Raw genomic sequence first — 27545 nt, 5'->3', positions numbered from 1 at the left:
GGTAGGGGTCGGGTCCTGTAGGGACTTGTCACCTAAGTAAGGCCTTTGGGTTCACTCTGGGCTGGGATTATGGATTGAATTGTGCCTCCCTCCCTGCCCCAAAGATATGTTGAGGTCCTAACCCTCAGTACCTAAGAATGTGCCCTCATTTGGAAGTAGAGTCTTTGCAGAGATGATTGAGTTAAAATGAGGATACTAGGTAGGCCAGAAGCCAAAATGCCTTGCATCCTTATAAAAAGGGGAAATTGGGACACAGAGACAGGAATGCATAGATGGAAGATGAGAGATGACAGAGGGAGGTCACCACATGAAGCTGGAGGATTGGAGTGATGCATCTACAAGCCATGGAACACCAAAAACTGCTGGCAAACCCTCAGAAGCTACAAGAGGCAAGGAAGGGATTCCCTACAGGTTTTAGGGGGAGTGTGCATGGCCCTGTTGACACCTTGATTTCAGACTTCTAGACTCCAGAACTGTGAGACAATACATTTCTCTCATCTTAAGCCACCCAGCTTGTGGCAATTTGTTCAGGCAGCCCTAGGAAACAAATATAGTAGATGGGAAGCCAGCAGAGGGTTTTAAGCCAGTGAGGGACAAGACTGACATTTTAATAAGATGACTTCTGCTTTGTAAAGAGTACTTTGAAAGGAAGCAGGATGAGGGAGACTAGAAATCAAGATTAGAAGGGAGGGCTTCCCTGGTGGCGCAGTGGTTGAGAGTCCGCCCGCTGATGCAGGGGACACGGGTTCGTGCCCCGGTCCGGGAAGATCCCACATGCCGCGGGGCAGCTGGGCCCGTGAGCCATGGCCGCTGAGCCTGCGCGTCCGGAACCTGTGCTCCGCAACGGGAGAGGCCGCAACAGTGAGAGGTCCGCATACCACACACACACAAAAAAGATTAGAAGGGAGCTGTTTCTTAGGTGGTGTTGGCAAGGACTGTGGTCATGGCTATGGAGATGGACAGAAGAGATGGGTCACGGAAGAATTTTGGAATTTGAGCCAATGGGATTTGCTGGTGGATTGGATGCACAGAATAGGGAAAGAGAAGGTTCAAGGATCACCCAGCCCTTGAGAGTTTCTTTCCATCTTACCTATAACGTGGTCTGTCTTCTAGCTGAGCAATATTCATAGTGCCTCTGAAATCCTTGCTCACCAATTTCTTGGCATCATTTCCCTTAACCATCTCTTGTTTATTAATTTAATAGTGCTATAGCATTTAGTTACCAAGCTATGAGGGAAGCTATTATACAAGATGGTTCCACAAATAATTATCTTCATACTTACATGAGTGTTCTATTTATTTTTGCCGGTCACTGGTGCATTTTTTGAACCAATTAAAGCCCTAAAGCTCTACCAATAGGCACCTAAATAAAGCCCTATAATCTTGAAGAAGAAGAATTTAGTATGTGGTTGTTGAGCTATTAAACTCTTCCCAGCTACACTACTGTTTCAGTCATTGAGAGTTTAATGGAGGAGAAAATCAGAATGTATTGATTTCCTCTTCTGTCCCTTGGAAGAGGCATTCCAAGTTATGATGTTTTGAAGCACACGTGACAGTGCCTTTTAAAGTATTTGAGGAAATCCAGATCTGCTGGATGAGCGTTTAGCTAACTTGCCATTGAGGTCTGGCTCTGTGTTAACGTAAAGCAGCGTGTTAGGATCTGGAAGCAGAAGGAGATGAGACAGCTTTTCCCTTCTGCGAAGTGTGTGTATCTGACCACAGGTCAGATTCAAGTACTGAGTTTTCCATGCTGACTAAAGGACTGCATCCCAGCTCTGTGAAAACCTGCGTACATTTGCTCACAGCACCGTTTTACAGTTTTGCATATGAAAAATTCACCAGAAACGGTCCCGTATGGTTTCAAGTCCCCCTAAGCCACTGCCAGACACCTCTTCCCTTCTTTTCTCTTTTCTTTCCTTTTTCTCTTCTCTTCTCTCTTTCAATTCACTGAGATCAGGAGGTTATACATTTTGGGAGTCATGGGTATTAAAAATTACAGACCTTTATTCAAGCAATAACATTCTAATAAGGAGCACGCATCAAGTGGCCATAAGGCACATGTGGTATGCGTTTGTGGGCAAAGACACATTTTTGGAATAAGGCCCTGGGAAGGGAGTAGCTGGATCTGGATTTTCTTCTGACTTTGACAACCTCTCTGACCTTTAGATTCTTTAACTATGAAATATATGTACAATGATCCATGTAGTGAAGATTAGATTAAGCAATACATATGAAAGGACTTTTCAAACTGTAAAGTGCTAGATTTATGTGAGATATTGCTACTAAGAATGCCTAAAATAAAATACGAAGGATCTCTAGGTAGTGACCTGGAAAGAATTACAGGACTTGTTAATAAAACAAACGAAACAAAACAAGACCAAAAAATATTCTGTATGGTGTGATTTGCACTTATGTGAATTTGTATACAGTCAAAACAAAACCGTAAGAAAAATATGTGTATCTGTGTCCACAGATGAATGTCAGTATGTAGAAAAAAGATGGGAAGGGTGTGCACAGAACTGTGGCGATGCCCAGATAGCAGATGTGGTTACCTGTAGGGAAGGAATGGCCAGGAGGAGGTTGAGGGGAGACTTGAATATTGTACTCCCATATTATATAACAAGCATGTTTTCTGTGTTATTATATTTACTGTTAGTAGTGGTAATATAGTACTTTTCTATTACTAAGGTATAAAATAAAACCTTTTTAAGTTAAAAAAAAATACCATTAGGGGACTATGGTCAAAATGTTGTCTTGACACTAAAACTCTTCTTTTATTATTTATCTTGGTCACATTTTTTCATTCATCTCAGTCAGCCAGCAACAAATACTTCTTCAGTACTTGGAAGTTATACACTGTTCTAGGCACTGGGCCTCCCCCCAAATATAATGAAATGTTCCCTCTGTTGTTGGCATCATTTACAATGTTTAAGTTCTGGTGAAACCCCGGATTGTAAGGGGAGTGAGGATCCACAACAGGATAAAGATAAAATTATATTTAAAAATAAAGAATTGTGCAGACTCTCTTGGGGACCTACTCAGTATCCATTTCATTTCCTTTCTTATAAAGAAGACCTTGATTTTATTCAGGCAGTAATGTGCCCAGACTCAGATGGTGGATCATGATTGGCCTTTCATGAAATCCTGTGGTTTCTTTTCTTGTCCCCCTGGTAGCTAGGAGTATCCATGTGACCTGGACTGGCCAGATAGTTTCTAGAGAAGCTTTTGCTTTCCTGAACCAAAGCACAAACAAAGCTGGCACCTTTCCTTCCCCTTATCTGTGCGAGACTATATATGTGAAGGCTGGAGCTGCAGCAGCCATCTTGCTATCACAAAAGAAAGGTCCAGAGAACAGCAGAAGTGTTGGCCTTAACGTTGTTGAACCACTGAATCAATGTCATCAACATTCCAAAGTTCTTATCATGTGAGAAAGTAAACAACTGTTTGTTTGAGGTGGATTGTCTGTTGATTGCAGCTGCATACATTCCTAACTGATATAGGAATACATTCAAAATATCTGTATACACACTTGCATATGATTTAAGAAAATACTAATTGCACAACACATTTAAACCCCACTTTACCTAAGCAATCCCCCAAAGAACTCTGGCAAACTTTTGTAGAATAGTAATGTGAAAACTAAGTCTGGAGGATGTCTCTGATAGGAAGTTGGGAAACAGAAAGACATAGTGCCAGAGACCTAGATATGGCACTAGAAAAATGCTGGTTAGGAAAAATGCTGGTTCCATGCACAGAACCATGTGGTGGAACCAGGCTGTGGACAAGGGACACAGAGGGGCCATCCACTGTGTTGGACTTGGCATGATTGCCAAATAGTTTCCATTTTCCTTCTTTACAGGTAGGGTTGTCAGAATTATAAAAATAAATAGATGATGGTCACTTACATTTGAATGTCAGAAATACAACGAATGATTTTTGAGCACAAGTTATATGCCGAATATTGCATAGGACATACTTATACACAAAAATTATCCATTGTTTATGTGGCATTCAAATGTAACTGGCATCTTGTAGTTAATCTAGCAACACTATGTATATGCCTTGATCTCCCTCTAGTTGAGGCAGTTAACAAATTATTCTCTTCTTCAGTTTCTTGTCTTACAAAAAAATTCTTCTCCATCTTGCACCCTGGACTGGAAGAGCTCAAACCCTATGGGTGGCTTTTCTCTTATCTCTTATGTGGTGAGACCTTGGAAGTTACTCCATCTTTCATGCCTTAGGTTTCTTCACCTCAGTGTAGGCTAGTTACTTTCTAACATCCCATTGGATGCTAAATTAGATGGTTCAATAATTGATACATGCAAAATGTTGAGTTCAACAGCAAAACAAAATGTAAAACAATGTACAGGGTTCTACAATTGCATTCTAAGCAAATGTAAGGAAATATTCCACACATGTGAGCTGATTCAAGTTTCATAAGCTATCTAGTTAGGTAATGGGAAGGGCTCTGGAAACCTCCAGGGTATTGTCGTGACAAAGATACACAAATACATCAAATTCAGTGAAGAAAACAAATGTAAAACAGGACTTTTGGTCTCCAAAAGTAGTTATCCCTGCTGGTCAATTAGTGTTTCCGGAAGAGTTTGTTCCTTTTTCTCTCTCTTGATTCCTTTTCATCCTCTGTGCTAACTTCTCCGTATGTATTTCAGGATGAAAAAGTGACATGACTCACTTAGACCCCCTGTGGATTCTCTGAGTGTTTTCTATATCCTTTCTCTAAATGTGGGTGGGGGCTGGAAACAGAGAGAAGGGAAGGCAGAGATGGGTTGACCAGGCCCTGGTCCTCCAATCCAGACCCCTGGCCGATGTCACAGCTCTTCTATAGGACAGCTGGCAACTCTTATTGAAAATTGAACGCCACTGTCGTGATCAGACAAGTCCCCATCAGCACCGTGCCTGATGCATTTTGGCTCTCCAGACCCACTCACGTAAATCTCTGCCTAAATTAGAACGAGAAGAGATATTCAGCTTCAGATTTCCACCAGGCTTTCATTAATCCTCTAGACATCGGTGGGATCTGTCTTGCTTTCTCCTTTTCTTTGCCAGCAAAATGACACTTCATGAAAAAGGCACCTCCGAACACGCTGGTACACCCCTGACAAACTTTCATAAATACGCCCAGCTGTTTCCCCAATCTCGGCTCTGTGTGGCTTGCAAATCACTGATTAATTTGCACACAGCTGCTACAGATTCTAGGGAGACAAGCTCCTGAGAAACATTCAGTGCTGCTGGTATTAAGCCTCTAATTTCCTTAAGTGAAACATTTCTAAAGCTGTTCAGATTGTCTGAGGAACCTGCAAAGGCAGGACTCATAGGCTTCCTCCCGGCTTGTCTGACAGCCTTACAACTGTGCAGAAAAATCCACTTAACTGTTGAGTTCATGTGATGCTCCACAGTCTCAGAACTGCCTCTGCCATGTTTCTGGAAGCATTTTTGGCCACCTGTTTTATGCAAGGCACAGAAGGAGACCATGCACTAGAGTGGATGGAACTCTAAGCTTTAAGGTCAAACAGAATTGGATGATAAAACCTAAGTCCCTTCTTAGCTTGGGCCTTAGGCTACATCCTTATCTGTAATAACTGAGTCTAAGTCAAAAGGCTCCTGGACGTTTTTAACTGAATACTATCAACAACAGGAAAAATTTTAAGTGTTTTCCTAGGCTTTCTCCTCACCCATTGCCTAAGGGAAATTTTGAGTCTTCTTGTCTGTTCTGGTTGTGTAGATCAGGGTAACAGGTAGGATGGCAGTTTGGAAAGTTCTGGAAAACCATCTGGAATTGGGAAGGGCAGAGGTCTATTCCTGGAAGGAATAGACAGATGAGAGGAAGAGGCAGGGGACCAGGATGGATTGCATGTTTGAGAAAGCATTTGGGAATTTGGGAAGAGAAGGGAGCGGTGGACATACCCTGTGCTCTGCCATGAGGGATGCAAGGCAGAGCAAGAGGATGGGGAAAAGGAAAAAGAAAGAAAATAAAAGCTTTGCTGTGGGTTATAAATCAACCTTCTGGAGTTGTTCAATTCTTTTGGACGTTGGAGCCACTGAAGAGTTTGGGGCGTGGAAATGACACGGCCATGGCTTTGTTTTACCATCATTAAAAGGCAGGGTGGAAGATGCTCTGGGGAAAGGGACCTGGGGGGAGGTGGGATATCAGAAGCATAGACCAGACCAGACTAGATTAAACCAGAGAGGTGAAGTTCACTTATTAGGCCCTGAAATTCTCAAGCACATCCAGCAATCCCCTGAATGGGCTGATGGTGAATAGAATTGGGTCTTGCCTCTTATGAGTCTCCCAATCCAGGATACATTTTCCATTCCTCTCTGACAGGCCACGTTCTTCTCATTCTTCAAGATCCAACTCAGGTCTTCCGCTTCCTCAGCCTCTCCAGCACTTAACTCCATCATTTCTGAAATTCACATTTCTGAATCCCAGCCTGTTCTACCATCTTCATTCCTAGCTGTCTTTGTTAGGTTCTGAGCTCGACTCTTTTTTCCAATTAGATTGTAAGCTCCTTGAAGGCAGGTGCTCTGTAACTCTTTCTCTTTTATCCTCAGGGCCAAGCATACTGTGAAAACAAATAAATAGCTATGAGATTGGAACCAAGTTGGGTTTCAGGGTATACCTTGCAGGATGACTGGCATAAAACTATTAGGGTAGGGTAAGAAGGGAAGAGGTGTTAGGAAATGGGAGATGTACACAAATAAACCTTGAATTTTCCTGGAAAGTGGGAATCATCCTGCAGTACCTTTGAAGAATTTGGCAAAATTAACTTAATATAATGTAAATACGTATAGGAATTTGTAACATTTCTACTGCTAAGCTAAGGAATGACCCTTCCTGGGAGCAAGTAAAGGAGTAAACAAGTCCCCGTTTGGACACACCTATGTATGAGTTGCTCTTTCTTTAACTGAAGTCTCGTCCAAAGAGACTTTCACGTATTAATACAGTTGCTTTAGGTGGTTATGTATTTTTTGGGTTTCTATAATCTCATTTCTCCCCAAAATCCTGAAACAGTGCCTAGAGAAGACTTCGTTTTAGTTTAAACGAGGTTTTTGTTGTGGTTTAATTTTCCAGGTTGAAGCAAGAAGACAGAACCCCTAAAGAGCAGAAATCAAAAGTCCTACATAATCCAAGAGTCACAAAGGTGTGATCCATGTTTGACAGTTATAAAGAAGGACTGCAGGGGAGAAGGAATGTAAGAGAAAACAAACAGCTGATTTGGCCACCATCAGGGTATTTGATGTGTGTTTGTGCTTTTTAAGAAATAAATCCTGAGAACTTTAAAAAACAAAGACTTTCAAATGGTGAGGTTGGTGGCTGGCAAACCATCATTTTCCATTTTTCATGAGGGCAAACTGAGGCCCAGAAAAATGATGCCATATGAAAATAACCAGTTAAATAATGCTGGTATCATCACTGGGAGAATTTATCTTTAAGAATACTTATCATAATAAAACTTGTGAGATCTATACATGAAGGAATGTCTAGTCCAGCAGCAAAGGACTTGCTCAGTTTACAGAAGGATTTTTCCGAAGTTCTTTAAAAACGAAGCCAGCCAGTGCATTTGAATTCCGATTTGATTTTTAGATATTTGTTTTACCCACAATTTTTCAAGAACCCTTCAATTGCATAAAAACATGTTGAAATGCAGGCAAAGCCAGGCCAGTTCAGTTTCAACTTAAATTGGAAGTGACCATAGTGTCTAAAGAGTACTCTTTCTTCCAGATCAGCTTATACTTATTTCCTTACAAAAGGGAAACAAAAAAAATTTTTTAACTTTGTGTGACTTTCCACCACAGATATATATTCTTAGGTACCATTCAGCTTTATCTTCTATTTTCTTATCTGCCTAAGAAGATGCAGTTGTTCAAAACCAATTTACTTGGCTAATTCTTTCCTCTGTCATCTTTGTAATTATTTCCGTTAGGCCTTGGCCAAACAGTTCTTTCTCCATCGTGTGGTTTCATCTCAGCTCAAAGTGTGTGTCCATAAAGTCTGTTGTTATGGCAACAGCTGGGCTGTTACCAGCTCTAAATTATGGTTTTACTGCAAGAAAAGGAGAAGAGGAATGAGCTCCGGGTTGGGGGCATAGGAGAACTTGTGGTCATTTCCACGTATCTATTTTTAAGTAATTTATCTTATTACCACTGTTGTAGTTAATTCTTTTGCATAATTCTCTCCTTTCAAGGACCCTGAGTTCTACTAAATGTGTCATCTTATGCACATTTACCATTTAATTAATATTTATTGAGAGGGAACCATGAAGCATGGTCTAGCATAGGCACAGTAGTTCATTAATGTCGGTAGATCCATAAATATGTATTGACTGTTTCGTGCCAGGGAAAGTTTCAGGAGCTGAACCCAGCAGTGAATGTACCAGATGATGGCATGGCTGTCCTGGAGCTTACAGTCTGGTGAAGAGTCAGGCAGTGAACAAGTAAATTCATGCATGAGATGAATTCAGGTGATTATTATGTGGCACAAAGAAGATAATATGTTACTGAGCAAAAGACTTGCATAGAAGCCAATAGTAGGGCATCAGCTTTTGAGAAAAGAAAGAGCTTTATTGTGAGGTCTACCAGCAAGGAGACAGGAGACAGGGCTCAAATCCATCTCCGTGATCCAGGATTCGGGGTGAAATTTAAGGGGTTAGGGGAACTTCAATCTTGGAAGCTGATTGGCTAGTCTTGAATTAGTCCATCAAGCTACTTGTGCTGCTGGAAGCTGGATTTTCCTTGTTGAAGGATGCTTTGCTTCCTTCAGGGCTCCAGTGGCAACATTCTATTCTTTGAGTTCCATAGACTGAAGATTTTTGGTTTTGGGGTCATTCTGTAGTCATGGATTCCCGGCTTACAAGTGTGCAGTGCTGTCTCTGTAAAATAACTCCAGGTTTGTTTCATCAGCAACCTGCTTTAAGGAAGCAGAACCAGTTTAAGCTGGCCAATGGTTTATGTGCTGTTTCAAATAGAGTGCTATGACAGAGTGATGTGGGAGCACCGGACAGGGCGCTCAGGGAAAGCCTGCAGAGCTGGCGTTGGAACTGAGGACTGGAGCGTGTGAACATCATGGGGAAAGGCTTTTCAGGCAGAGGGAACAGCAAGTGCAAAGAAACTGAGGCATAAAATTGCTTGAAATTTTTTAATGGAAAAAAAAGTCAAAGAGTCTGCAGAGTAGGGAGCAAGGGGATGAAGAGGACGAGAGGTCTAGAGGTGGGCAGGGGACCAGGGATGGGTGGCGACAACCAGGGCCAGCTTCATGTAGTTTAATGCTCCGCTGTTGCTATCTTGAAATTCTTCATGGTTTTATCTTTGAACTTGTGTTTTGTAAATGAAGTCTGATGAGACAATGGAGCACATGTGTGAGCAGAGGCCATACACACAATAGGTCTGTCTGCTGTTCCTTAGAGGTCCACCTGCATATGGCATCACGATGGCCCGTGAATGCAGAATTCCAGTAGATCCAGGATATGTGACAGTTCAGCAAGACTCAAAGTACAATTGTGTTATCAATAACTGGGTAAGCGGGGGCACTAATGGCCCAGAGTGGCCACGCACTTCGTTTGAACCAGAACTTGCTTTGAGACAGAAAGAAGGCAGTGGTGTTCTAAGGAACGCTAAAGATCAAGGAAACATATCATATCCTTTCTTTCTCGTGCTTTTACCCTACATTAGCCAATCACATATATTGAAAATGATGACGTAGAAGCAGAGGGAAAAATAGGACAACTCATAGTTTTTCGGGTTTTTTTCCTTTCAGTCCTTCCTTATTTATCATCCCCAAATAGAGAGTGTTGGTAGACTGTGCAGGTATCTGGAAGTGAAATAAAATTGGTTAAGTGAGTTTTATGCATAATTTTCACTATTTTGGTAAGAATGAGGGAGTTCCCTGGTGGTCTAGTGGTTAGGATTCAGTGCTTTCACTGCTGTGGCCCAGGTTCAGTCGCTGGTTGGGGAACTGAGATCCCGCGAGCCGTGCAGCACCGCCAAAAAATAAAATAAAATAAAAAATAAAATAAAATAAAATCAGGTTGTTTGTTTTAAAAAAAGAATGAAGTACATATACATGTATGACCTACTGAACACAGATTGTGTAATTTCTGATTCCACATAACAATTAAATGCACAAATATTTGCATTTAATGTTGACATTGCATCATGTAAAGATGAACGGTAAAATTCATGCTAATAATTTAAAGTTTTCATTTTTCTTTACTGAGAATGACATTAAATAGTGAATAAAAAACATTACAGGTTGAGACTGTGGAAGAAAGGAGAAAGCCTTATATTTTATTACATTCAATGTTTAAGTACTTACTTTTTTCCTGCTTTCCTGCTCTTTTGAACAGGGTTTGTCTTAGTTCATTTGGGCTACTATAACAGAAGTTTATTTCCCACAGCTCTGGAGGCTGGGAAGTCCGAGATCAAAGTGCTGGCAGATTTGGTGTCTAGTGAGGATCCCCTTCCTGGTTCATATGGCGGTCTTCTTTTCGTGTCCTCACATGGCAGAAGGGACAAGGGAGCTCTCTGAGGTCTCTTTCATAAGGGTATTAATCCCATTCATGAAGGCAGAACCTAATCACCACCCAAAGGCCCCAACTTCTAATACCATCACCTTGGAGGTAAGGATTTCAATGCATGAATTTGGGGGCAGGGCACAAATATTCAGTCCCTAACAAGGGACCTTGCATTTTAATTTTTCACTGGACTCCACAAATTATGTATAGTGATAAGTCACATGAGAACAGATATTGTTACATATAAGAACTTGGGGACATTACTGAGCCTCAATTTCCTCTGCTCTAAAATGCAGATAAGAATAACCCATGAATGGGTTTGTAGTAAAGATCATTTCACAAGATTCTGTACATGCCTCACTGGGCAGATCCCTTTATATTTGACAGGTGTTCGTTAAGTAGTAATGTGGTACTTGTAAATATACCCTGTAAAATACAGGTTCTGTATGGATATGATTTATCTTAGGGTTGTAAGATGGGAAGGGCCTTCTAGAAGAAACAATCTTTATATCTCCCCAGAGAAATTCTTGCTTTAAAGGATTTGAAGAAAGGGCATACAGTGAGTATATCCTATAATACTTTAGGGAAGCATCTGACAAATTATTATTTTATGTTCTTTTGTGGAAAAGGAGAAATATAGGCTGGATGGTAAGGCTGATAGATTTGTGTCAGTTCAGTAACTACTCAGAGACTTAGATTAATGGATTATGGTAGTCTAGAGAGTGGATTCCAATGAGAGGTCAGAGAACTTTGCTGTTGGCTCTGTCCCGTTTCATGTTTAATTTGGTGCCTTCATGGGAGACGTATAGGCATGATCAATCACATACGTGACTGATGCAACGTTAGAAGGAAGAGCTAAAACTTTAGGTGACTGGTGCATGATTCAAAGGTATTTTGATAGACTGCTATCATGAACCAATTCTAATGGGATGGAATTCAATGTGGATAAAGTTAATTAGAAGTAAAATCACAGGACAGAGTATCCTAGGCTTACAAGAGTATACCATGACAAAGGGCTAAGGTCCAGAATTGGCTGTGAGTTATTCATTAAGCATGCATTTTTGCTTATCAACTACTTAGTGCCAGTCATCACGCTGGTTGCTATGAGGAAGATGAAGGTGCTAGTAGAGGGAATTCAGTGGTGAACACAGCAGATGCAACACAACCCACCATGTGAAGTGATGGAGGAGTCCAGGCAATGCTGATGTCAGCTGAACACAAACTTCCTTCATTATTTTGTTCAAATCATGAGGTCATACACTTATTACATAGCCCTATTGAATATGGGGATTTATGTTTGGTTCTTGGAAAGAATATTGCAAGGGACCTCCAGAAAAAGGTGCTGTGGATAATAAAAATTTTAAAAACTCTGGCACATGAAGGATTAATGGAATGATTGAGGGTTTCCCATTGATACTGCTATTGTAATTGATGATACCTTATTATGTTAAAACAAGCCAAACCAGTAAGAATCTCTGAGTCAGCTAATTTTGCACATTTAGCCTGGAAAAACACTTGGGAAATGCTCAATTGCTCTCTTTAGCTATTTAACAGACTTTTATGTGGAAAATAAAATTAGGCTTTCTCCGTGTTGAACCTTATTTAGAAATAAGACAAATGAGTGGAAGTTACAGGAAGATGGATTTTGACTCAATGCACAGAAAGGCTTTCTGCTCAGAGTTGATCTCCCCATCATTAGAATTGCCCTTTTTGGGCCTGAATGACCATTTTTCAGGCATGGTAACTAAATTAAAGACTGAACCATACAGCTTCTATGATTATTTCCTATGCTAAGATTCCATAAAGTTGTTAAATTAAATGAACTTAATTCATTTCTACAAGTATTTTGAGCCCTTCTCTGTGGCAGCCAATTCACTGGGCCCTCCAGAAGTTAGGCAAGCACTGAAAAAGTTCTTACTTCACCAAACTTACAGTCCACATGACCGACCAAAATATTTAACCAAGAAAATTATCCTAAAGACATTCAACTTGGGTTAAAATTTTGAATGAGTTAAGGACTCTAGTTTCAGAAATGAATGGGGAAAATGATAGGATAGAGAAATGTTGAGATTTAACATTCTTAAAAAAATGGGCAGACATTTAATTTCACCAGTGATGGAGGTAGGTCTTGAGTTGTCCATGCAAAGTGAATTGCAATAAAGTAAAACAAACAAAAAGCACACTTTAAAACATGTATTTGTATATGCCCTGTTGGGTGTATTGAAAGGATGTAGAAGGGGTGGAGGCTGTGGTCATGGCATTGGGGACCTTGTCTTTCAGAGGGGCCCAGTGGTTCCCATACCCTCACCCCTGTCTGAGTGTTTCCTTACACATAGGCCACCATTCTTGGCACCACGTGACCCTGGCATCCTGGCCATGGCTAAAGGGAATGAAAATAAATGCAATTTGGGGCCAGTGTGGTTTAAGTGAGGGTTGGTATGAAAGCTGGGCCAACAAGGTCTCTCTGTGGGGAAATGATTGGCTGTCCCCAACAAGTTTCTTCCCTTTGCAAGTGTGAATATGAAACATGCAAAGGAAACAGAGCAGTAGGATATAGCAGAAGCCAAAGAATGGCAGAGAACAAATTCCATGAGGTGGTGGAAGCAATGGCATGGAGGGAGTGAGAGGAGAGGAGAGCAAGTAGAGCCATGCAGGAGTGGCTGAGGCAGAGATAGACTTTAGGTCACGTCCATGATGCCAGAGAGCTAGATGCCCAAGCAATGGGTACCCGGATGACAAGAAACAACATACACACGTGAGCATGCAAGTAAGTGTCAACTTCTATGCTAAATACAAAAACTGTTGTGGGATATCAGAGGAGGGAAAGATCATGGTGGTCTTGGCAGTTAAGGAAGAGGTAAGATTTGAGCTGGGTGTGGATAGAACTTGAGTTGCCAAGGATGCCTTAAGTGGGAAGTGGGAGTGGGAAGGCTTTGTGTGTGGGGATGCAAAGACTAACATAACCAAAAGATTATACTTGGGAAAAATAGAAGAAGTATATCTGTACCAAGCAAGGGCAGAAAAGACAAATTTCCCAGACTCCATTGCCCTCTTGAAAAACATCAAAATAGCCTCAGGGTGCTCCTTCCACGTTTTACGCTCTCCTCCAGGGAAGATTAAGTTTCCACTGGGGTGCAGGGGGAGCATCACCTTCAAATCCCCCTGTACGCCCTCTCAATCCTCAAGGTCTCTCCTGCACTCACACTGGACTGCAAGCTTCTGCATTCACCTCCACTGTGACAGGGTGAAAGGCTCGTTCTGATAGTTTAATACTCTCTGCCGACAAAAGTGTAAATTGTGAGGGTGATTTGGGGACTGTGGACAGCTGACCACGGGACCAGGGTAGAGGGCTTCTAATCATTTTCTATAAATAACTAAACTTTCTCCAGCTGGTAATGATTTTCTGTCTCTCTTGGCAAAGCCTGAACTTGAACCAGGAAGCAACTTGTTCTGACCCGTTCCACAGGTGCTCTGACTAAAAACAAAACGGGGTCAATAATCAGCGGGGGATGGTTAAAGGGAGAAAGCATTGTTCTTTTCTCTTGCCACTGATGAGTTTTAAATAAATTTGATTCCTGGATTTTAAATTAGGGATACATCACTCTTCCCGGAGAGGTGTAAACAGAGTTCCAGACATTTTTGCTCCCTGCTGAGGGTTGGAGAAAGCTGTTTCTGCGTTTTTCTGAACAGAAAATTTTAACCGAGGGTCAAAATGACGGGGAGAATTCTCCACAAAAGCACGACAAGCAAAGCAAGGCCTGGTCTGTTAAAATCCTATTAACTGGCTCACAGATTTCCCATTTTCACAAAAAAAGTGCCGAGTTCGCCTGTTGGCTTCTTATTCGTATGTGGAGAGATGCTTCTTGGAGGAGATCGTACATACAATGTCTGTCAAACAATCCGACAGAGGGTTTCCGATGAAGTGCTAAACACCGCGGAATTCAGAGGGGTTCAGAGACAGGGTGGAAAATGAGAGCTGAGCTATGTTTCTGTGAGTTGCCTTGTGTGAAACAGCCAAACAGATAAGGTGGGTTTCAGAATATAGAAATATCTGCCCAAACCCACTCATGGTGGGAAACTGGGCTCCAGGACTGGGACAGTCTGCTTCCAGAGCCCCTGACAAGCCCTCAGAGCACAGGATGGAGGTGAAGCTATGAGAGCTGTAACCACTTTCCAGCATCCGTAGGAAACTGCACTGTGCCCTATGAGAAGAGCTTAATCTCCAGAGTTGCCTTCTTTTGCAGTGAATCTTCTAGAACATTTAAGACTTTCACGATGAGTGAATCTGCATTCTTACTGAAATCACTCTTAGTTCCAGGATGTTGAGTCCAAAGAAGAATTATGGTGGGAGAGTGGCCACAGAAGATAAAGCGGCTTCCTGTAATTGCAAACTACAAGACTTCCTCTAGGGTGTTGGATCGATGGGAGTTCATTGGGATTTATTGATAGGCCAAGGCAATAGACTAAGAAAAGCTGGGCTTTCATCTTCTAGTTAGAGAACTGGGAGAGGATTTGGTGTCCTCCGTTCCAGCCCTGACTCCTCCTCTGAGGCCTGTGTGAGCTTGGTTAGGGAACTACCTTTGTGCTTTGGGACTTCAGAGGATACAATGATGAGAGTTACAGGCTTTTATTTTTTTCTTCTTTTCTTGTTTATTTTATTTTTAAAATTTATTTATTTATTTTTGTCTGCGTTGGGTCTTCGTTGTTGCACACGGGCTTTCTCTAGTTGCTGCGAGCGGGGACTACTCTTCTCTGCGGTGCGCGGGCTTCTCATTATGGTGGCTTCCCTTGTTGCAGAGCTCAGGCTCTAGGTGCGTGGGCTTCAGTAGTTGTGGCATGCAGGCTCATTAGTTGTGGTGCACGGGCTCAGTAGTTGTGGCATGTGGGATTTTCCCGGACCAAACCCATGTCCCCTGCACTGGCAGGCGGATTCTTAACCACTGTGCCACCAGGGAAGTCCAGTTACAGGCCTTTTGAAGGAGGGCTGCTACCTCGGTCCCATTTGCTTCCTGCCACAAGGGGAAGGATAATAACCTGATTGGTGAGTTTAGTAGATGCTCTGGTGCATGGCCCAGGTCCTCCCTTCAGAAGGGGACCCTTGTCACCCCGACTGCTGCGAGCGCTTATTACTGACAGCTCACAGCTGTGAGCCTCCCAGGAATTGTTCCTGGCTTAAGGGAGCTGCCTTGCCCAAGGTCATGCCCCTTCCCCAGGCATAGACTTTATCCAATGACTTTTGATGCTAGGAACAAAGGCCCAGGCTACTCGCCTCAATTCAGGACAGTCCTGAAGATGGGTGGAGGCCTTTGTGGCACCTGTGTGGCTGTCCAACTTTTCTCTTTGCCACCTTGCTTTTTTCACCATCCCTCCTCCCACACCCAAGGGGTGACCCTGAAATACCCTCCAATAAACTTTCTGCATATACAGATCTCTGCTTCAGAAGAGTCTATTTCTGGGAGGACCAATCTCAGAGAGTGAGAGTCTAGGATATTGATTATGACTTACTTATTATAGAGCTGGGTCATTGTTTTTAGGTAAGTTATTTAACTTGAACTTTTAAACAGTATTGCAGGAGGACTTGAGATATATTTCTCCTAAGGGGTCTCGGGTTGGAAAAGGCTTAGCCGCACTCTGATATGACTTCAAGAACCAGTATGTAGCAAGAAGATAGATTTTGTTTGGACCTGAAAACTTTCTGGAACTTTTAAAATCACACTTGTCACCTATGTGTCAGATTTTCGAGTTGAGTATAACAGCTTGTTTACTGACTGTTATGTCATCTTTCCAAAGCCGTTTTTTCTTTAACTGCTGTGACTGTTACAGTGCAGGTGTAATGATCCTGTCATCCATGCTCTGAACATTGGAGAATTCAAGTCCCATCCCCTCTGTATTCTGCATTATCCCCTCCCTCCACAGAAAAGTCGGGTCACTTTATTTTCTTTGTTTCCTCTCTTACTGAAATAGTTCTACACTGAGACAGCATTGCTGTTTCCAGGGAGACAGTGAAAAGCAAGTCAACTCAAAGAACACTGAGGAGAGGGATTGATAAATGACACAAGATGCCTGTGTTTTAGAGGAAGGCAGAAATACCTGTGAGGTGTTCTGGGGATAAATAGAGAACTTTTAACAAGGCTATACTGAATATTCAGAGGTCTTCATAAAAGATGAAATATATTTATTAAATGATGATAACAATGGGTTAATATTTTCCAACAGGGAGCCTAGTATTACTCATTAGTTGGAAACAAATCACTACATATCTAGGTGCAAGAAGTAAATTATAGATGATACATTTTCTTACCTTCTCTCTTCGAATAGAGTTGAAAGTGACCCATCTTTTCCAGTACCCATCCATCAATTTAATACTTCTTGTCATTTACTATAGGTCCCTATTCTGTTCTCCATGGTTCCTTTTATATCTTTTAATGCTGCAGAATTTTTGGACTTTTTGGAAGAGATCAAAGCTAGTCATTATTATCAAACACTTCTGTGTTCCTTTATATTTAAATCAGAACAGGGGGATTTTGTGGTACTGTTAGATATGGTCTAATATTACCACTGAAAAAGCATTTTGAGAGATTGCAGGTATGCAAATCAGCATGTGAGTGGGTCAAGAAAGAGATGGAGGGGAGTGACAGACTAAGGTAAAATTTGAAGGCTAGACTAATGGGAAATGGAGAGTGAAGGGGGACAAGATGTTTTTAGTCATCCGAATGTGTCATTTTAAGTCAAAAGGATGAAGACCAGGCAAACTTCTCAGCTCCTCAAAGAACTGATTTTCCTAAAAGCAACAACAACAGGACAACCTCCCCCCGTATCAAATTACTTAATAGTGATAAGAGAGGCAGAAGAAATGATTTCTGTATCCTATTTTGGTGTTGTATAGTTAAATAATAGCTATTGTGCATCCAGCCAACTGCCCAGAGCTATGCAATGAAGGCTGTCTTCATTCCGGGAAAAAGAGTGTGGCCAGTGGCCCTGGAGGACAGCAGAGAGCTGCTCTTGGATAGGATGCTCCTGGTGCAGGGACTACAACTCACCAAGGTTACCTCCTCTAACCACTCCACCGAGCGAGAGAGATGGGCCCTCTCTTTGTCTCAGGAAGGTATTCCACTCAAGACTCTGCTCCCAGACTGCACTCTGTGGGGTTACCATTCAGGGAGTTTTAGCTCTAAAACCTGAGCCTCAGTGTTCTCATCGGTAAAATGGGGATAATAACGGTACTAAATTCATGGAGTTGTGAGCTATAAGCACATAAAGGCTGCCATTCAGTAGTTACTCAATAAACATGGCCGTTACAACACTAATGATTATTATTCCATGTGACTGGGCTCTTTCAGAGAATTTTTAATTAGGATTTCTTTTGATGCTTGGTTCAGGACAGATTTTTGTAACCAATCATAGTACTGTTTCTCTCTGAACTCAGAAGCAGGCCCACAATGGCCTCTCCATAGTACATAAGCTGCAGACAGTCACTCCCAGACAGCATTTCACAGATGAGAGGACCTGGCTGCCAAGATGAAATAGTCAGTTAATGGTAGTAGACCTGAGGAGAGAAGGAATTAACGTCTTAAAGAACCAGCTTCCTAAATGTGGTATTTCCTCTTGAAAGTCAGGAGGCTGGTTTGAGATAGAACAATTAAAAATATGTTTCATTACCTTTAAACCTAAAGATCACTTTAACTGGGCAAGCATATGTGATTTAGAGATTTAGGGTCTTGCTATTCCTAAAATGTTGGTTCTCAAGGAGGTTAATATTATTTCAATAAAGCTGAATTACAAACTGGCTCTTCCTCTGAATGTTCCAGTAAAATAAGGGCTTCCTGAGCCCCTGCTCTAGGCATAGTATGGTGCCAGATTCCACGGCAGATTAGACACTATGGAGGAAGCAGTCCAGGGTCCAGCATCACAATGGCTATAGCTATGGGGAGAACCCAATATGCTTTTCTGTACCTATGATTTCCTGCTAGATTTTTCTGCACAGAAATGTAGCTGGAAGATATAATTCTTTAACGTCTTCCGAGTAATGAGTCATAGGGTTAAGACTAGAGTCACGATGCCAGAACCATCTTTCTTTTGTTCACCCACTGAGGGGTGTCATAAATATCACCAACTATTGACTTTTCACTACCTGTTTTCTCTTTTTCTCTGGTTAATGGTGCATCCACCTTGGCTTAATGGACAAAGTTACTCACTAATCACCAGAATAGAAAAATAAACAAAAATGATCTACACTAAAAGCATAATGTGGGGAGAATAAATTGGGGTTTCAGTTGAATTAAGCTAACCATAAGTCAACAGTGGGATGTGGCAGACAAAAGAGGTAATGCAATCTGAGATTACTAATGCAGTGTCTGGAAGGAGGGAAGTGTTAGACCAGCGGTCCTCAATATTTTTAAAGTCACTGATTTCTTTGAAAATATGTAAGCTATGAAACGCTCTCAGAAGAAGTCATGTACATATGAAAGTTTGGGTAGACTATTATGCAGTAAATGTTCTTCCCTAACCACCATATGCTGTCAATATTTAATTTCATATTCAGCATTTCCTATGGACTGGGCACTGTCCATGCTCATGAAATAGTAATTACTTCCCTGTTCTCTCAGCCCACCTGAGAGTAAGGTAGGTGAGTGGATTCATGCAGGAGGGTGACTCTAATGACCTTGTCAAGGGCATGCCTGACCCAGCAGGTGGGGACCACCACTGAGATTCTGGGACTCTTGATATGGTCAACTTTGCAGATCAGGCTTCCTTTCCACTCAAGGTCAGAAGCAGAGGTGAGGGTACACTCCAATAACTGTGAACTACATTGTAACCAGTAGACCCAGAAACCAGGGTGGTTCCATTGGAATTTCCTGATTAGTGAAATGCATGCTGAAATGTTTAGGGGAAAATGTATGGATGTCTGCTACTTACTTTGAAATCCATCAAAAAATAAGATGGAGTGATGGATGGATAGGAGTAAACAAATAGATAAATAATAAAGAGGTATTATAAAATGTTACTGGTCAAATCTAAGTGGAGTTCATTTTTCTGTTTGAAAATTTTCATTTGAAAAAAAAGAAATAATTTGGAATTTGGTCAACAAGGTCAGTTCTGATGGCAATACCTAACTGAATGGAAATTTTCAATCACTGTGGTTATTTCCAGGAAATGAAACTTAAGTCACAATAATCAATGCAGCTTGTACTTGTTATTGATCTTTTTGGGACCTGTCTCACTCTGTTTCCTCAGTTTTGTATGACCATCCATCACTCATTAGAGAATCAATTTTACAGAACTACTGTTTCTCCTCACTTAGGCTCAAAGATGGTGATGGTGTGGGAGGAAGCTGTATATGTGGAGGACATTTGCTGCTTCAATTCCTTGAGGGGCAAATGGGGTGGAAACATAATTGAAAGATCAAAAGTTCACGTATGTACAGGGTAAAGCAAAAGTTGTAATTCCATTTGTTTCTTAACAGCACGAAATCCCTTGTTTTTAATCAAGAGAAATAAAAGCAACCATTTCCACATTTAAGTAATTTTCTCTCCTTTCCTGTACCCTAAACATGTTAGTTATACCATGCCTGTGCTTAGGTCTGCTTTGTAAACAGACTGTTGGCTCTTTGTGATTTAGATAGATAGGTAGATAGGTAGGTAGATAGATAGGTAGATAGATAGGTAGATAGATAGGTAGATAGATAGATAGATAAACAGACAGACAGAAGTATGTGTGTGATTCTGTCCTCTTTGTCCTGAAGCCCATCACCTTCATGTTTCATTTTGATTGCATTTAATAGTAAAATATAGTTCTTTGTTATTGAAATAGTAAATAAATCTATTTTTTGTTTCATGACAAAATCTTAAACATTTTATTTGTCCATGACAAAATCTTAAACATTTTATTTGTCCATGACAAAATCTTAAACATTTTATTTGTCCTTGTTAAAAAATAAAGTTAAACTTATAGAAAAGTCACAGAAATAGTACAGAGAGTCTCCATCTATCTTTCACCTGCATTCCCTAATACCGACAAGCTACATAACCGAAGCATAGGAAATTAACACTGTTACAATACTATTAACTAATCTATAGACCCTATTAGTATTTCACCAGTTTTTGTACAAATACCTCTTTTTTGTTCCAGGCTCCTACACTGCATTTTCTATAATCATTTCTCTGTTGTTCTTTGTCTTTCACGACCTTGAGACTTTTAAAAAGGACCGGCCAGTTGTTTTCCAGTGTTTCTTTCAATTGAATTTGTTCAATGTTTTCTCATGATAATTGAGGTTATGTATTTGGGGCAAGAGTACCACAGAAGTGATGTGCCCTTCTCAGTGTATAATGTCAGAAGTGTACATGATGTTAAGTCTTATTAGTGGTAATGACATTACTGTGATAACTTGTTTCTCATGGCCTCTGCCAGGTTTCTCCACTATTAAGTTACTATTTTTCTCTTTGAAATTAATAAATAATTTATGGGGAGGTAATTGGGGGCTATGCAAAGATCCCATTTCTCAACATACTTTCACTCACTAATTTTAGCATCCTTTATTGATTCTTGTCTATAACATTATTACTGTGCTTGTCTGATGGAGATTTTGTGTCTCCATCACTCTTTCTACATTCATTAGTTAGAATTCTATCGTAAGGAAAAGCTGCCCCATTTCTCTCATTTATTTATTTGTCCATCTACTTATTTACTTGAGTATGGACTCATGGATATTTCTATTCTCTGGGTTATAATCTATTACTATCATTATTTAATTTGATAATCAAGTTCTCCTAGTTTTGGGTTTTGAGGGGTTCCTTCAAGTTGACCCTCATTTCCTTTCAACATACTCTCCTTATCATTATTTGAACATTTCCTTACATGCTGGCACCACACAAAGTTCCAATGCTTATCTTGTAATCTGCTTGCCCTAGACCTGGTATTAACCAATTTCACAAGGAGCTCTCATTCCTTTCATTTAAGTATGGTATTTAGAAAGTAAAATCTGGATCCTAGGTGTGCTCACTGCTACTAGGTACCATAGTTTCTAGGCTCTTTCAGTAGCAGTAGTAGAAAATGTAACATATGAACATCTGTATTTCTATCTTTCTCTATCTATCTATCTGTCTATCTTTCATCGTCATCTGTCTACCTATTGATCTAAATTTGATTTCAAACTGATATCTCTCATTTTAATCTACTCCACAGGTTTTATTCTAATCTTTCCCTTTCATTTGTAACTCTTTCCTCTGATAGTGAAAAACCAGATTCTTACTTCACCCCTAAGTTTTATAAAAATCAGATTCTGATCACTCACCATATATTTACTTATTTGCTGAGTCCAGGTATACACAGAATGTGGTTTTACAATTGCTAACCCAATCTGCTCTGAAAAATTTACTAACTAAAATACAATTTATGTACAATGCTGTTTGTCTTCAGCCTTAGAGTATGCAGTCAATACTGTTTTTCAAAGTCATTCAGAGGAGCATTTTCTTTCCCCACCTCCATCAGTGAGTTATGTTACTCATTTGCAGTACATTTAGGTTCATTTGTTGCTGTCGAGTTTGGGGTTCTCCTACATACTGATTGGTTTTAGTTGTTTATTTATTTATTAGGTATGTGAAACATAACAATTGTTTTAAAAGTATGGGCTATGCGAAAAGTAAACCAGAGAAGTGTTTACTCCACTTCCAGTTCCCCATTTTTCTACCTCATTCCCACACACAGTCTGTTGGCACTAAGCTTATTAGTTTCTAAGCTATTCTTATATTTCTTTCCTAAGAGATGCATGGATACATTTATGTTTTTATGTACTTTCTTACTGGAAAGACAGTGTGCTATAGATATTATAGTCATCCCTTGGTGCCCATGGTGGATTGGTTCCAGGACCCCCCCCATGGATACCAAAAATCCACAGATACTCAAGTCCCTTATATAAAATGGTGTAGTATTTACATATAACTTACACACATCCTCCTCTAAACTTTAAATCTCTAGGTTACTTGTAACCTTTTTTCTCTTTCTGACTTACTTCACTCTGTATGACAGTCTCTAGGTCCATCCACCTCACTACAAATAACTCAGTTTCGTTTCTTTTTATGACTGAGTAATATTCCATTGTATATATGTGCCACATCTTCTTTATCCATTCATCTGTCGATGGACACTTAGATTGCTTCCAGGTCTTGGCTATTGGAAATAGAGCTGCAATGAACATTGTGGTACATGACTCTTTTTGAATTATGGTTTTCTCAGGGTATATGCCCAGTAGTGGGATTGCTGGGTCATATGGTAGTCCTATTTTTAGTTTTTTAAGGAACCTCCATACTGTTCTCCATAGTGGCTGTATCAATTTACATTCCCACCAACAGTGCAAGACCCCTTTCTCCACACCCTCTCCAGCATTTATTGTTTCTGGATTTTTTGATGATGGCCATTCTGACTGGTGTGAGGTGATACCTCATTGTAGTTTTGGTTTGCATTTCTCTAATGATTAGTGATGTTGAGCATCCTTTCATGTGTCTGTTGACAATCTGTATATGTTCTTTGGAGAAATGTCTATTTAGGTCTTCTGCCCACCTTTGTATTGGGTTGTTTGTCTTTTTGATATTGAGCTGCATGAGCTGCTTGTGAATTTTGGAGATTAATCCTTTGTCAGTTGCTTCATTTGCAAATATTTTCTCCCATTCTGAGGGTTGCCTTTTTGTCTTGTTTATGGTTTCCTTTGCTTCTTATGTTTACTTCTATATTACTAAATAATATACTCACTCACTATTTCTTTTTTTTGCGGTACACGGGCCTCTCACTGTTGTGGCCTCTCCTGTTGTGGAGCACAGGTTCTGGACGCACAGGCTCAGTGGCCATGGCTCACGGGTCCAGCCGCTTCGCGGCACGTGGGATCTTCCTGGACTGGCGCACGAACCCGTGTCCCCTGCATCGGCAGGTGGACTCTCAACCACCGCACCACCAGGGAAGCCCTCCATCACTATTTCTTGATCTGAGATTTAAAACATTATTTGATAACTTTCAATCATGGTAGCCCCAATTATCTTTAAACAGGGAAATCCCAAGACAACCCATATTTGCTTCTTTGATGATTATATTACTTTGTACATTTAGCTGGACCTTATTTTTTTAATAATATTCCTTCCAGTAATTTGGAACATGTACTCAAATTTATTGTCCTTCATATTATTGATTTGAATATTTAAAATGTTTGTCATTTTTCAATTTCTGAAATTATTGGTGACTATTGACTCCCTCCATGAAAGATGAGGAAATCAGTTCACTTTCAATGGCCCATGACAAACCTGCTACCCCATTCTACCTTCTGTTCTGTATTAGTAGACTCAAGAGTTTTTATTACAGTTCATTGTAATTAAAATGATAAATACTTACAATGAACTGAAATGAAACCTTAATAAACTATAATAGTATAGTAAATACATTAATAAAACTAAAATGCTGTAATAAACTATAACATAATACTGTAATATAAAACTAGAATAAAAGTTTCTTTTTATGAGAATTAAGATATATTCAGTCTTATAACCATAGTCAAAATAACTATCTAGACTAAATTTTCCGCTGAAATAGTTCAAAGATCTTTCCAGTTCTTTCACATACAAATTTGTGCACCTGTGATTATTTTGATTTTCATCTTGATTGTCAGGGTTATGTTGTTATGATATTTTAAAGAAGGGTATATATTAATTATGTTTCCAGAATCCCTGCATATTTGAGAACTTCTTTCTGTTGTTGTCATAAAGAACAGAACCTAAATTGGGGAAAGTTCTTGGATCATATATCCCTTTATTCTTTCAGAATTTGGTAGACTAGCTCCACTGTTTTTTCAGTATCTGCATTTGTTTAAAAAAAAAAATCGGGCTACTTTTGAAATTCAATAACTTATTCAAGAATGAAGGTATACTGTTTATGTTTATAAATGTTAGGTAGTATATGATGATCCTGTTAAATCTGTATTCATATTTTATTTCAGGAACATTCTCTTCCATTATGCCTTTGAATATTGTGTGTACACTAGCTACTCTGTTCTCTTTCTCTTCAGGGCCAAAACGCTGTATATTGGTTCCCTACAGTGGGTTCCCCAAGTGGACCATCTTCTTCTGAGCACTTTGAATTTTTCCATTTTATTTCTATTGTGTGTGACTTTTTAAAGCCAGAAACTTTTATTTATTTATTTATTTTTCTGCAGTGCTTATTAAGCTTTTCACTGCTGCTATTCTGTTTTAATTCCATCTCCCTTTCCATTGAAAACTGTTTTGTTATTTCCTCTTTCATTTGAATTTACGGAGGACATGTTCCTTTAATTTCTTTGAAGATATGAAGTATTGTTGCTGAAATATTTCTTTTCTTTCTTGGAGGTAAATCTTCCCAAGATTGCTTTCTTTATTGTCATTTATTTCCTCTTTTTCTTTCTTTTCTGTTGTTGTCCTTGTAGACATTGTTTTGCATATGTCTCCGCCTTCATTTAAAAACATTTATTCAACTCCTGAGTGTTGACTTTCTGTCCAGATCTTCCTCTTGATCCTCCAATCTGTACTTAGATGTATCTCAGTTTGCTTCTTTTCTTTCATGGGCAATGTGTAAATATTTCCTTAGGGCACAAGCATGGAGGGTTGGAAACCATATTTAGTAAGGTATTTTTTCCCCCTTGTTCTGTCATTTGATTGCTTGATGCACATATGAACAAAGCTGGTGACTGAGAAGCTGGGAAGAGAGATAATGGTCAAGCAGGGCAGGAGAAATATCATTAATTCCTTACCTTATTTTTCGGTTTACTTTATTCAGCTTTTGGAGGAGACTTTTACCACTATCTTTTCTCCAGAGCTTTTCTTATCTGCTTCTCTATTGTTTTACAATTTTATGTATCTTGTGGTTTTCAACACATACGTGTGTGTACATAATGTTATATATATACAGAAAGAGAGTCAGAAAAACAGAGAAAGAAAAAGAGGAGAGGAGAGGAAAGAATAGACTATCTAGCTGGATTATGATATTCTTTAGGCTGAAACCATATCTTATCTCATTTCATATGTTCTATACAGCACCTAATTCGATGCCTAGTTCAGTACCTTTCTCAAAGGCATGGGAGTACAAGTTTAGAACAGGGGTAACAGTTACTCGTGTGAGCCACTGACTCTGCCTGGCATGGTAATAAGCACTTTTATGTAGTATGTTTTCTTTCACAGTCTCAATAATCTTAATGAGATAGTTCCCATTATTGTTTCATTTTATATAGCAGACACATTTACCAGAGGCCACATGGCTAGTCAATGGAGATCCCAGGGAATCAAACCCTGGACTGTCTGACCCCAAAGCTGATGTTCTCAACCAGTACATGCCCCTCTTAAAGCAAAAGCCTTCAGGCAGGGTGACTGATGCTCCAAGGTCCTCTCTTTCTTTTCATTTTGTTCAAACGCCGTTATGAACCTACTTTCCAATATTCCCCTTTAGTGTGCTCCTGACTGACTCACTTCTCAAGGAGCCTGGTCCAAACAGGGCTTCTGGTCTCAGATTTGCAGGGAAGAGCCAGATTTGAATTTCTTTGATAAAATAATTGAAGACCAGCCCCTTATTTCTTAGAATTTAAAATGGCATTGCAAATTCAAACTTTGGTGGCCTGGAGCCAGCTGTGGAATCTGCCTTGGGAGAACCTGATGTTTTTCACAGATGGCTCAACACTCAGGAGTGACACCTGCAGATTTATGCAGGGAGGATGGGAAGGGACCCTTTGGGGCCTTACTGCAGTTTGGCAAGTTAAAGTTTATCTCACCTGATTCGATCCTGCTTTCTTCAGTTATTGTTGATCTCAGGGAGGCTAGGAAGGCTGAGCTCCTCCTCACTGGGCAGAGAAAACTGAGGAGCAGAGAATGTGCCTGTGCCCTCAATTTGGTGGTATCTCTGTGACCGTGTGTGTGTGTGTGTGTGTGTGTGTGTGTGTGTGTGTGTTTGCTTCAATAGGGTGAAAGGAGATGCTGCATTGTGATAAGTTTTTTTAAAAAAAATTTCAAAATTCTTTATATAGAAAAATGTAGTCATAATTCCATTATCCAGAGGTATCCATATTCCTATTTTGATGAATCCAGTGTTTTTCTACTTACATATTTGTATATATTATATTTACCTTATAGGCACAGATTCTTTAGAATATTAATATGAATCAACTAATTTGTCTACCCATTCTATTTTACAGCATGTTGTTAATGACTATCTGGTATTCTATTGAATGGGTATGCTATTATTTCCTTTATCAACTAGGAACCCTTTGTTGGTGTCAGTTTCAATCATCCATAGTGAGAGGGGATTTGGACCAAGAGCTTCAGTGGCGTGAGTCATGTTTCTTAGACCTTGGCTTTCTTCCTTCAACCTCCTGTTGCAATGAATTTTACATGACCTGCAAGGGCATCTTCCCCTGGCACCTTCAAGGGATTTGCCCAGGATATTGATATTGAAAGGGTAGACAGGGCAATTCATGTGTATAGATGGACATCTTTAAGGAATCAAAGCATTGAAGAAATGGGAAATTGTTTCAGTTACATCCATTAAAAAGAAAGAGAAAAATAGGAGAGAAAGAGGGCAAAGGAGAGGGAGAGAGAGAGGGAGATACTAAGACTTCACTTGTTATCTGGAAGAAACAGACTCACAGAGAGCAAATTAGTGGTTACCAATGAGGAGGGTCAACATGGGGGTGGGGGAGTGGGAGGTACAAACTACTGGGTGTAAGTTAGGCTCGAGGATGTATTGTACAACATGGGGAATATAGCCAATATATATATATATTTTTTTTGTGGTACGCGGGCCTCTCACTGTTGTGGCCTCTCCCGTTGTGGAGCACAGGCTCCGGACGCACAGGCTCAGCGGCCATGGCTCACGGGCCCAGCCGCTCCGCGGCATGTGGGATCTTCCCGGACTGGGGCACGAACCCGTGTCCCCTGCATCGGCAGGCGGACTCTCAACCACTGTGCCACCAGGGAAGCCCTAGCCAATGTTTTGTAATAACTGTAAATGAAAGTA

This window comes from Delphinapterus leucas, chromosome 2 (assembly GCF_059928025.1).
Source record: "Delphinapterus leucas isolate spDelLeu-1000000601 "Yukka" chromosome 2, BTC_Dleu_Yukka2, whole genome shotgun sequence".
In the NCBI taxonomy this organism is placed as follows: domain Eukaryota; kingdom Metazoa; phylum Chordata; class Mammalia; order Artiodactyla; family Monodontidae; genus Delphinapterus; species Delphinapterus leucas.
This window is presented reverse-complemented; position numbering follows the sequence as displayed.